General features: G+C 43.8%; 1 protein-coding gene across 2 annotated transcripts in view; it reads left to right on the top strand.

Moving 5' to 3' along the window:
* The window catches only part of NEK7 (NIMA related kinase 7), a 132,151-nt gene that overhangs the window by 6,425 nt on the left and 112,475 nt on the right, over positions 1–13,251 (top strand). The window contains exon 1 of one of the 2 annotated variants that reach the window (XM_025206331.1): positions 12,674–12,735. The exons of the other annotated variant lie outside the window; for it this stretch is intronic. The gene's annotated coding sequence lies outside the window, so the exon portion shown is untranslated. Of the gene's footprint in view, positions 1–12,673; positions 12,736–13,251 lie in introns of those variants that run through there. 2 annotated transcript variants of the gene reach the window in all.

Genomic DNA, 13,251 nt, shown 5'->3' with positions numbered 1-13,251 from the left:
AAGCTAACTCTAGCAGCATTCTTCTGAGAAATGTGCAAAGTGTGGTCTTGTCTTTACAACCACAATCTTCTGTGAGATGAATACAACATTACTTGGAGACACTCTCACTCTAAGTACTGGCACATCTTTGACTATATTCTTGTTAGAGCCTGTGATTGGATGGATGTCCATATCACATGAAGACATACAAAAAAACTAGAATTCGTGGTTCCAAAATGATACCTTTTATTAGACCAACTGGAAAATGGCAAGAAAATTGTCCTTTTCTGCAAGCTTTCGGGATCAAAGTCCCTTCGTCAGGCTCTGGGAAAAGTGTAGCTGGTATAAGATGGTAAAAAGTCCCCATAGGTAGGAAATAAACTTCATTTTTGCACAGAGGGAGCTGGAGATGGAAGTCTGTCCCTCTGGGTCCATGAGAGTGTCTTTGTGAGCTGTGTTGAGTAGCTCTTTGATGTGTCGATCAAGTAGAATTTCTTCCCTGAAGGTGTCAGGTGGGAGGCAAAAAAACTTCCATATCACAGGAGTCATGTAAGGAACCAATGACTGCAGCACAGATCATAGTCTTGTCAAATCCAGTGTGAACCTCTGGCTTGCTTTGAAATGCTCAAAACAGTCAAAAGGAACATGAAAGTTTTTCAGCATCAAATCTTGTTAAGACCTGAAGGTCTGCAAGGATCTCCAACAGTGTCTTAATGAAAAGCTTTCTGTCCTGCCTACAACTGAAGGCAACACTGAGGAAATCTGGAAGGGGTTGAAAACTGCTGTCCATATCGCCTGTGCTGAATCCATTGGCTATACCACCAGTTGATACCAAGTCTAGTTTGACATGGCATGTATAGTCTTTTCCAGGCAATAAATATATAGTCCAATCTCCTGTGGTCCGATTTCCCTGCAGTTGCAGGATGGTTCAACACTCCTCCAAGATAACAAATCTATATAAGCTAGATGGAAAGAACACTTCCAAGGCATTCTGGAACTGTTAATTGACTGTGATGGATGCCACCACTGAGTCTGTCCCTCAACACCTTGAAAGGGGATCCTTTGCCAACTCTCTTATCCTAGAAGTCTGGCATGCCATCAAGGAAACCAAGAATGACAAGGCTACTTGACCAGATGGCATACCTGGTGAAATCTTCAAGGCTGGCTGCAAGGAACTGGTTCTGAGACTCTACAAATTTGTTCCTCTAATTTGGAACAATGAGGAGATCCCGTGGGGACCTGAGGGATGCCAGCATTGTGAATATTTTCAAGAAAGAAGGCAAGTCTGTCTGCAGGAACTTTTGAGATATCACCCTTCTTTCCACAGCTGGGAATACTCTCACCTGCATATTCCTGAACTATCTTTTACTTCTTGCTGAGGAAGTCTTGCTGGAATCTTAATGTGGTTTCAGACCATCCTATGGGGCAATTTACATGATCTTTGTTGCCTGCCAGGTCCAAGAAAAGTGTTGGGAACAATGCCAGGATGTATATGTGGCCTTTATTGACCTTATTAAGGCCTTTGACTCTGTCAGTCATGAAGCCTTGTAGAAAGTACTGGCCAGATTTGGAAGCTCTGAAAAATACATCAGGGTCCTAAAACATCTCCATGAGCAGATGACTGTGACTGTTTTTTTGTAGCAGATTGTAGATGGATCCCTTTGTCATCCAAGGTAGGGTCAAGCAAGGATGCATCATTGCCCCAATTTTGTTCTTCATTTTGTTTTTTGACCATCATCCTAGTTTTCATTAAGGACTGCCTTCCTTCTGGAATCAACCTTGAATACCAAATAGATGGAGGACTTTTTAATCTGGTATGTTTTTGCTCAAAGACCAAAATATTCAAAAACAATCAATGACTGCTATCCTTGTGCACTGAGAAAAAAACATCTAGACATTGCTGGATCTCTTTGTAGGAGCCTACCAAACTTTGGGCCTTTTTCTCAACATTGAGAAGACTGAAATGCTCTACCAGCCTGCTCCAGACTATGACTGTAGGCCTTCTCCTGAAATTACCATTGAGGGAAAGACCCTGGAGGTTGTCAAGCAGTTAGCTTACCTTGGTAGCCACTTGTCTCAGAGAGCAAACACTGATGCCGAGATCCAGCATGGAATCCAGTGCACAAGCACCTCCTTTGGGAAGTTGTTTTGGCATGTATTTCTTGATTGCTATCTCCTTAAAGAACCCAGATCCAGGTCTACAATGCAGTCATCATCCCAACTCTCCTCTATGGATGTGAAATGTTGCTGACTTGCCACTGTCATCTTAAGAGCCTGGAAAGGGATTGCCACCAATGCCTCTGGAAAATCCTCTGCATCAAATGGGAAGATTACTGCAAAAATATCAGCATCTTTGCTGAAGCCAATGTTACTAGCATTGTCCCAGCTTAGTTGCATCCTGAGATCTCTCAATGGCCATAGGAAATGCTAGCCTGTAAGGACATGTTGAACGAGGAGGAGAAATGGGAGTAACACAGTTGGGCTCACATCACAGCTGGGAAGAAATAGTGGCAATGTGGACACAGCTCTGGGGGGGACACAGGAAAACCTCCCCCTTTTCCTCCCCCTTTGCCTCCCCAGATCCTGTTGCTGGAGTGACCTAGCGCATGCTGGACTGGAGCCAGGTTCCATCCAGCCCATGGCTTGAAAAAGGTTTACCAGGCCCTTCTTTATGATAATGAATTATGTGTATAAGCTTGTGGGACTCTGGTTGGGATTCAGTGCATCAGATGATAAAGCCATGTGATGAATTATCCCAATGACTAATTAGCCAGCTTTCATTGTAGATACTGGATCATGAGCCATTAGTTGGACACTGAGCTGCTCAGTTCTGTTGTGACTGGGGCATTTCTTTGCTTGCATAGGAACAGAGCTTTTAGGTGCCTGGGGAGATTTAAAGTAAAAAACTGCAGTACCTAGGGATTTTAAGCAATTCCAAGATAAGATGGTCAGGTGGGGGGTTTCAGGATTGTAATTCTGGATTTATGTACCTAATTTCCACCAAATTCCACCGGAAGCGCTAAGCCCTTTCTGGATATAATCTTGGTTCCTTTCCAGGAGTTCATTAGAAGATAATGGTTGGCATTTCTTACTTTTTCCTTCATCTCTGCAAGGGGACCTTATGTCCATTATTTTTATTCATGCTATATTACGTATTTTATTTGTGTTTAATGAAAGCAGGGTTGCAGATATGCACCACATACTTGGTACAATAGTTGTAAAGCTTCAAGTAATAAATTGGGTAATTGGCTTAATACATTATTTTTACATAGTATATAAGATTTCGTTTTGGAAGGTTTTCATTGTAAATTCTTGCAATTTTTTTAAAAAAAAATCCTTTGGGAACTTTTTTCCAAATGCGTGGTCTAATACTTCCTTATATGTGAGAAGACCTTATCGCAGTCAAGCCTGTGATATAGAGTTTTAGATAGGTGTCTCACTCTGCTGCCCCACCCCGGATCCGTGTGCAGGGTGCAAGGGCGGGCTGCAACTGCGTGCTTGGGGCCAGAGGCTGTGCTGGCCTGTTCCTGGCATGTGGCTTAGGCCAGGGCTGTGCTCGGGCTGGGTGGTCCGGGGTGGGGGCCTACAGTCACCCCAAAATTCACCCACCTATCGCCTCCACTGCCTGCCCTATCCCTGCCTGCTCCGAGCGCAACCCAGGCCCAGCCCTTGTGCTGGGAAAAGCCTGGCACAGCCCTGGCCCCAAGTGGGGGCCTGAGTCTTTCCCCCCGACAGACTTAGCCGCTGGATGCTGCTGTTTAAGCTGCCGGGCTGCATATTGGCAATTGGATCGATATCAGCCAATACGTTTGGTCAATAATTGGCCATTGGTATCAGCCCAAAAAATCTTTATTGGTGCAGCCCTGCAATGACACTTGCTAGAATATAAGCATCTGTGCCCAGCCTTAGAATACTGGAAAACTCTATACCCTATGAACAGTGTATTCAAATGAACAAAGCCCAGTTCCTTATGAATTATAATTAGAGAATGCAAACTGGTATAGTAGGTTAAGTCTTACCATTTCATCCTGTGTAGCGATGTCAAAAGTCTTCATCTAGTGTTTTAATTTAGAAGTGAAAATTAATAAGTCTGGTTCTTCAAGTTGCAAAGGAACATGAAGTCATCCAACACGTTGGCAGAATTGGAGGTTATCTTGGTTCCAAGAGTGTTGCAGTTGTGTTACATAGCTATGCAATAAAACAATTTATTTGGGAAAGGGGAACAATAAATTACCTTGATAGATACAACAATACTTAGTAAGTGCTGGTTATCTGAATAGATGAGTTGATTAACTACCCAGTAAAAAAGTGAAATGAAAAAATTATAGTAAACTGTGCAATTGGAAACTTCTACTGTTTGAGTCAATATTCTGAATAGTAAATTTTTTATAGTTTGAGTACTAAATTGCAGTTAGTACAGACTAGTTCACATAACCTAAAATAGACAGTGAATTTCTGATGTGCCTGTGGATAAAATAAATAGGAAAAAAGTGAAAATAAAATAGACAGGATAGATAGGGAACAAGTGAAATGAGTTGAATTATTTATAGTAACTTACTTGGTTCTGTAGGGGGTCTAGGGTAGACTTTTCATGGAGTGTATAGTTTTAGAAAGACTGTTTTCTAGCCCTTGTGCACTAATGAAATATTTTGATTAAAAAAAAAAAAAAGTAAATGCATGTCTCAGAACAAATTAAAATGTGACCTTTGCCCCTAGAATCTTGCAAACTATATGCCATTCAACAAGAGAGTGGGAAGGGATAAGTCCATGAAAACTGCAGCATTATATAATATAACTTTTTTTTTCTGTCTGTGATATAAATTTAGCAAGGAAGTATAGGACTCATCAACATGTGGTCATTTTGAAGCTTAACCAGTTTAATTCAGCCCAGTTTATATCTCCAGCTGCTGACCTGATTGGGCTCTGAAGGCCCTCTTAAAACTGGCAGTGCTTTCTCATGAGCCACCATCCAACCTTCTCTCAGAAATGAGAATGTATCTTTGGGAATAAAATTGAGAGGGAGAAGTTTGATGCTTTTCCCCAGGCCCCCCATTGACAAATGTCAGTTAGCTGGGGAAGAACTTCAAAGGGCTAAGAATGCTTATTCCCTGTCTCAGTTCAGTTACACGTCCTAAAGTGTCGGTGGTGGTTTCTGCCTGTATTCTGACAACAGTGGTGTGACTGAAGGGAATTTTACCATTTATAACAGAGCACACTGAAAGTGGGAGAACAGTGTAACAGGCTCCATTTGGGCTCCTGTGTTCAGTTTTTCCAGTTCATCTACTGGAGTAACTTGTATGTACCACTTGGCTCAATATAGAACAGGTGTGGGCAATTATTTTGGCTGGAGAGCTACTTAATGAGTTTTGTTGAGGGCCACAAGAATAGCTCCGCCCCCCAGTCACCATCTTGGGACTGGAAGTCCTGCCCATAACCTGTGACCTTTGCCACTGGAAATCCCTCCACTTGCCCCCCGGAAGTACTCTTTTTAGGAAGGGAAGGTTGTCGTCTTGGAACAAGTTAAAAACCAAATGGTACATTAAAAGTCAAACATATTTAAATTTTGTTACGAAAATATTTTTGCTAGGGTTTGTGTTTGTGTACTGTATACAGTCTTACTCTTGTGTATTGTGTGTGTGGTGGGGTGCGGGTGTATGGTGGGGAGTAGGAGGTGTGTGTGTGGTGGGGTGTAGGAGGGTACACAGCCTCTGTTGCTGGTGGCAGCATCAGCAGCAGGTGGGCGCACTTGTGACCCACGGAGGCACTGCTGCCCAGCAGTGTGTAGTTGTGGCCAGTGCTGCACATGGTGGCAAGGAGCTCAGCCTGGTTGGCCCACCTCTATTTTGCGGGGTTCCGCATGGTGCATGTGCAGCTCTGCACAACTGGGGAAAGCCCTGTGCACTGGAGCTGAATGCCTTCCCCGTCCCCTGTTGTGTAGGTCCTGGGATTCCACCGGAAATGGAGGGAAGCCCTGCCCTCTGCTTCTTGGTGGAGTCCTGGGACCTGCATAGCAGGGGGCGGGGAAGGCAACTGGCTCTAGCACACGGGGCTTTCCCCAGTGGTGTGGAGCTGCCCGTGCACCAAGTGGAGCCTTGTGCATTGGAGGTGGGTTGGCCTGGCAGTGCTTCCCACCGTCACATGTAGTGCCGGCTGGAGCCACGCGTTGCTGGGAGGCGGCACCTGCATGGGCCATGAGCACTCCAGGCACCCACATTTGCTGCTGCTGCTGGTAGTGGTGTTGGTGGCAGGAGCTGTGTGCCACAGTGGGGAGTGTGTGGAGGATCCCCAAACCCCCCATCCTTCCTCACACCCACACCCTGCCTACCTGCAATCCACCTGGGTGTGGGCTCCGCGTTGCCTCCAGCCCCAACCCTAGACCCAGCCCCCTGTTCCGTGCTCCTGCCCAGCTGCAGCTTTTTCCCCCTCCCCGCCCGCACTGCTTCCCTACCTGAGCGGGACACCAGGGAAGGTGAGCTGGTCCCCTGGCAGCTGCAGCAGTAGCCCCCATTTAGAAGCTCCGTGCTGGCTGTGCTTGGTCCTTTGCCCCACGGGGTGGGGAGTGAAGTGCGCAGGCTGGGTGGGGTACAATTAATTGGTGGGGGCCTGTGAGCTGGATGAAATGGCGTAGCAGGCCGCATCTGGCCTACAGGCCATATTTTGCCTGCCCTGGTATAGAAGAAAGCAAACCAGGTCTGTGGTAGGGAACTGAAAATGCAGGTTGTAGAGATTCTTTACTTTGGTCTTACTTTTCTTGCACAGCTTTGTTTTACCACTTTTTTCAGTTCTCCTGGATGATTTGGTTTGTGGCTTACTCAGTAAATTTTGCCTTCCTTAGCTCATAACATAATTTTTTTAAATAAGATTTTTTACTTTACAGCAGAAAGTCCATCTTAGTGAGCATGTATTAGCAATGCCTATTTAATATAAATTATCCATATTTATATAGATACCATTATGCTTTTGGTGGTGGTGAGGTTAGATAATAGCTTAGTTTTTTTCTGTTAAAATAATTATCTTTTTTTAAACGTTTCAGCACATATATAGGTATACAAATATTTGGCTGTAGTATTGTATGCTAATCTTTATCTGCTTAAAATTTATAGAACAATTTATATCTTTGTGAGCAAATAGTCTTCATTTTTCATTAAATGTATTGAAAACTATTTAAAATAAACATACCTTAAGCTATTGTCAATTAAAATATATCAGTACATTAAATCTTAAATTATGTTAAACCTTTATTTAATCTCCTTAAAATATTTTACCCATAGGAAAGTATTCTTGAATATTCATATTTCATGCACACGCATGCAAAGTAAGACAAGTAAACTCTTCATATTACTTACTTTGTCATAATTTACCCATCCTATTTCAGTTTTAGAACACTGGCCATATTGAGACAGGGTGATAAGGGTGTGTAACAGAGCAAAGGAGGTGAGAGTTTTTGGAGGTATTTTGGCTGATGTGGCCCAAATTTCATTCAGAGGAGAGTGGTGATGGATAGGTAGGAAGTTTAGAATGTATTTTTCATTTCTCTATGATCTCTTCTCTGGGCTTGATCCATGTGTTGAAATCATTGATCAAATTCCAACTGCTTCCAATGTAAGCACTCCTCTGTTTGGGAGTAGGAGTCTTGTTATAGCAGTTGTATTAGGAGTAGAGAATTAGTTATGCCCTTCAAAAGATGGATGTCAGACACCTGCATAGCAATTCATGAAGGGAGAGTGATTCACCTGGTTTTCTCTCCATCTCCCATTTTCTTGACCTCTGAGCATGGCCAATCATAGTTTGTTTCCATAATACCTGTTAGGATAACTATAATCATTTGGCCAATTCAACACTTTTAAGAATTCCAGCGTGTTTCATTCATACTGTTGTCTGAACATATCATATAGAATGACTGACATGACAGCATGGTAGTAGGTATTAGGGCTGTGCGAAATTTTGCCTGGTGTTTCGTTTTGAAGCTGTTTCGACGTGTTTTGAGCTCAAAACAGCGAAATCGAAATGAAACAAAAGGCTTTGAAACAGCTTTGAAACGAAACGAGGGCACTCAAAACGTTTCAAGAGTTTAAATATGTTTAGAGTTTTGCAGCTGGGCTTACTCAGCTTACTCAGCTTCAGCTCCAGTCCCAGGTGGCAGCAACAGCCTCCTGTCATCCGGCACGCAGATCCAGGGGCCTGCACCTCTGGGAGGGATGCAGGGCTGTGGCAGACTCTTCCTGGGGGTGCGAGCCTCTGGATCTGCGTGCCAGATGACAGGAAGCTGCCACTGTTGCCTGGGAGCAGCGGCAGCAGCAATCTTCCCCGACACTGGGCATGGGCGGTGTCCGGGACTGATCCCAGGTGGCAGAGGCAGCCTCTTTTCATCCAGGGCACAAATCCAGGAGCTTGCACCCCTGGGAAGGCTGCTGGGCTGTGCTGGACTCTTCCCGAAGGTGTGAGCCCCCAGATCTGTGTGCTGGAAGAGAGGAGGCTGCCCGCTGCTGCCTGGGACAGGCGGCAGGAGCAATCTTGCTTGGTGCTTGGTGTAGCCAGCGGCCAGCACCAGTCCCAGGTGGCAGAGGTAGCCTCTTCTCATCTGGTGCACAGATCCAGGGACCCATACCACCGGGAAGAGTCCAGCACAGCTCTGCAGCCCTCCCGGGGGTGCAGGCCTCTGGATCTGTGCGCTGGATGTGAGGAGGCTGCCGCTGTTGTTGTCAGTTGTGCTTTGAGTAGTTTGAGGTGCATTTTCCCAGAAACCTCTGCATCTATCTCCTTGCAACGTGGCAGGCTTTATGCCCTCAGAAGGGGTTACCATTCCTGCAGGTTTCATCCAAATCAGGCTAGAAATGACAAAATTTTAGGTATTTTCATGGCTCCCCATTATAGCTTATGGGCGAAACTGTTTCGACGTGTTTCGAAGTTTCGATTAAACAAAACAAGACAGTGCTTCAAAATGAAATGATGAAATGAAACGCTGTCCCTTAAACGGTGAAACAGACGTTGAAATGAAACTATGGTATTTCGCACAGCCCTAGTATGTACCTGTGTGTGTGCACGTCTGTATTTAACTGTAATTAGTTGTAAGTTAGTGATAGAGGGGGTGCTTTATAATCAGTTACTGAAAAGGTGCTTATATATCCCTGCACTGAGGTTCAGATTAATGGTAAAATTGTTTTTCAGGTATGATTTCTTGCCACTAACGTGAAATGCTTCTGTGTTAAGTATTGGGAAATTCTGAATCCTAGTGGCATAAAGGTGGACGAATAACTTGTTGAAATGTATTTTAACGATTAAATTGCAATCCAGATGATCATCATCCATCCCGCTATATTTGGGAAATCAATTTTACATACAGTGAGTTGCTTTATATAAATAAATTAAAGCCATAATGAAGGAACCCCATCTTGGAAAGTCCTTTGAGATTTACTGATGTAAAGCTCTATCTAAGAACCCAGTGCTGGTGTTATAATGAAGTGTAACATTTTTCTTGAACTATCACTTCAAACACACATCTGCAGTTGTCATTTTTCAGGTCTTTTAGACATTTAGTAATGCACTAAAAAGCTTTGTTTAAGTCAGTTACGGAACTGAAGTTCCTGTTCAGTTTAATGCAAGAGTTATTTAGGCATTTATCTAGTTCAAATGTCTCTTTTGCACAGCACCAGAAAATGTTACTGAATTGTATAATATAAATAAAGCTTGGCTAGATTTCACTGCTTTAGTTACACTTTCCTCCTCTTATTGGACACTTCTTCTATTTCTTAAAAAAAAAAAAATCAAACTAGCAACCTGAGGATTGAAGGGAAACTTGGTGACAGTGATCATGAGTTGATCACTTTCTCTATCCATCGCAAAACTGGCAAATCAGTCAGCAATGCAGAAATCCTCAGCTTTAGGAAAGATGACTTTCACAAGTTCAAGAGGTTGGTTGTTGAGGCCCTGGGAGACCATGATCTGACAGGGAGGGGAGTCGATGAAGAGTGGTTGCTCCTTAAGGATATGATCCTAAAAGCACAAGGGAAGTCCATTCTGGTCTGTAGGAAAGGTAACAAAAGGGCTGGGAGACCCCCTTGGCTCAATAGGGAACTCATGCATGGACCTCCTGAATATGAAAAGAGACTCTTATAAGGGATGGAAGTCAGGAACTACCACTAAGGAGGATTATGTAACATTGGCCTGCACCTGTAGGGAGCGGCCTAGAAAAGCCAAGCCTGAAACCAAAATCACACTGGCTATGGGAATCAAGGACAATAAAAAGTCCTCCTTCAAATACATGGCAAGTTGGGGGGAAAATAACAAGGGCAACATCAGACCCTTGCTGAACCAAATGGGGCAGCTGACACCCATGAAAAAGCTGATCTCCTCAACAGTTACTTTGTGTAGATTTTCAACCAGCCCAAGGGGATCACCTTACCTGATGACAGGATTCTTAGACTCCCAGGATAAGGGAGATCATATGTCTATAATTTGCGAAAATCTTGTGAGGGAACAGCTTGAGAGGCTGGACATCCACAAGTCAGCTGGCTTGGATGGAATGTATCCAAGACGGGTAAAAGAGTTGGCTGACATTATAGCGCGACCAGTGGCGAGGATATTTGAGAACTTGTGGTGCTTGGGAGAGGTTCTTGAATATTGGAAGAGGGCCAATATGATGCCTATATTCAAGAAAGGAAGGAAGAAAGATCCAGGGAACTACAGGCCAATCAGTTTAACTTCTGTCCCTGGAAAGATCTTGGAAAAAAATCATAAAAGAAACCATCAACAGCAGTCTAACGGAAGGCAACATTCTGAGAGAGACCCACAACAAAGCCATGTTGGCTAGGTCTTGCCTGACCAACCTCATTTCCTTCTATGACAAGGTGACACATCACCTGGACAAAGGAGAAGTGGATGTCGTATATTTAGATTTCAAAAAAGCCTTTGACTTTGTCTCCCATGATGTCCTCATGGTAAAATTGGGGAATGGCAGCCTCAACAACCTTATGGTCTGGTTCCGTGGTTGGACCCAAAGAGTGATAGTCAGCATGGCACATGGTGACCAGTGGCATTCCTCAGGGCTCTGTACTTGGACCAGTACTCTTTTTAATATATTCATAAATGATCTGGATTCAGCTGTTAGAAGCAGACTTGCTAAGTTTGCAGATGACACCAAATTATGGGGAAGTGCGGTTATGTTAGAGGATAGGCTGGCGATTCAGGCTGACCTGGACAGGCTCTCAAGGTGGGTGGATAAAAACCTGATGACATTCGCCTCAGGAGAAAAAACCCACATCATACTTATAGGCTCAGCAGTGCTACATTCACTAGCACCACGACTGAGAGACTTGGGGGTCATGATTGACCACAAGATGAACATGAGCCACCAATGTGATGCTGCAGCCAGCAAAGCAAGTAAAGGTCTGGCTTGCATCTACTGATGCATCTCAAACAAGACCCCAAGAAGTCATCCTCCTGCTTTACTCTGCCTTGGTGAGGCTGCAGCTGGAGTACTGCATTCAGTTCTGGGCTCCACACTTCAGAAGGGATGTGGAAAAGCCTGAGAGAGTCCAGAGGAGAGCCATGTGCATGATCAGAGGTCAAGAGAACAGGCCTTTTGAGGAGAGGCTGAGAGGCATGGGACTTTTTAGCATGTAGAAGTGAAGGCTTAGGGGTGACTTGGTGGCAGCCTACAAGTATATACGGAGTGTGTACCAGGAACTGGGAAGCAGGGCACCCAAAAGGAAGATGAGGTCTAATCATCACCAACTGCTGAAAGACTGTTTTAGATTGGGCATAAGAAGATAGGAAAAACTTTACTGTCTGAGTCTCCAGAGTCTGGAATAGACTTCCCCCAGAAGTGGTGCGAGCACCTACTCTGGATTCCTGTAAGAAATACTTGGATACTTATCTTGCTGGGGTGATCTGACTCCGGCTGATTTCCTGTCCCTTGGAAAGGGGGCTGGACCCGATGATCTTGCAAGGTTCCTTCCAGCCCTAATGTTTATGAAATCTGTGGAATCTCTGAAATCTATGAAGTCATTCAATGTGGATTGCATAGTTGGAATTGTGACAGAATTAAACAACTATGGGTTTTTTAGAATTTTAGCAGTATATTTTATTTCTCCAACAGATATATCATACATGTATATGAAAGGCAAAGTTCTTAAATTGTATGTAGATAGATTGATTCTTTATATTGTCATGAATTGTCATTAGCTTTCATATTATTTGGTCATTTCCTGCTATTGTTTTCATTTTGGGACACAGTAGAACATACGAATGTGTTGAAGATGCCTAACTATTTATGTCTGTTATGTTACTGAATTGTATTGCCTTACGGTTTCCTAGGCTGATAAAGGGAAGTAATTTAAGGGTGTCTTCATGATGTGTCCTGAACAAGACCAGGCATATTGCTGAGAAATGAGCCCCACGTGCTTCATGTGTGCCAAGGTTTGCAAACTTGTAAAGTAGATGGCTTAGTGTCGTCCTGAGTGCATGTCCAGGCCCTGAGCTCAGGCTGTCAAATTGGAGAAGTAGTAACATTCTGCTGGTCCCACACGATTGCTCCTTAGTTTGAAGTCCACTCCATTGCTCTTCAGAGATCTCTTGGGGAGGAAGGAATGAAGAGGCTGAAATGGTACCGTATCCACTTTTGCCAAGAGCCTAACATCTTTTGATCAGTGACAGTTATTTTCTTATACAAATTAATATGATTTTTCATCAACAGGAAGGTCAGTGAATGAAAATACTATAGCTGATCTACCAAAGCAAGGTGGCTAAAGGATTAAGGTAGTTTGAAAAATTTAAGTATTGGGAATTTCTTGCTGCATATTCCTCAGCAATATTTTTGAAGAGTGGGGAACTTGGAAGTGGGTCACTGACTTGTCAGGTTGTCAGCAGTCATGGATAGTTTCTTGAGTAAAGGGCATCTTTCCTTCCACATTGATAGGAAAGCTTTTGCAGTCATTGCATGGATCCATTATTTTACCAGCAAGGAGACATCAGGGATTGCCTATACATGAGTGCAGAGGCTTCTCTGATGGACTGCAATTACACTGCATTGAGCAGACTCAATTAATTGAATGTGTTGGAGCATGGCAACCACCACTACATGTAGAGTTTTTCTCTTTAAATGCATGGTAAATCTAGCAATCACATTCTGAGTCCTACAATCTTAAGGTTTTTCCCTCCCCTCCCTGCCACCCTGTGGTCTCCCCAGCACTCCTCCAGCCACATGGCCCCTCACACACCAAATGAACCATTACAGCTTGGGACAGGTGGTGACTTAACTCTGGCTTTAACCCT

Source organism: Alligator sinensis, unplaced genomic scaffold (genome assembly GCF_000455745.1).
Source record: "Alligator sinensis unplaced genomic scaffold, ASM45574v1 scaffold34_1, whole genome shotgun sequence".
Taxonomy (NCBI): Eukaryota; Metazoa; Chordata; order Crocodylia; family Alligatoridae; genus Alligator; species Alligator sinensis.
Note: the sequence above shows the minus strand (reverse complement) of the source record. Positions and strands in the feature narration are given on the sequence as shown.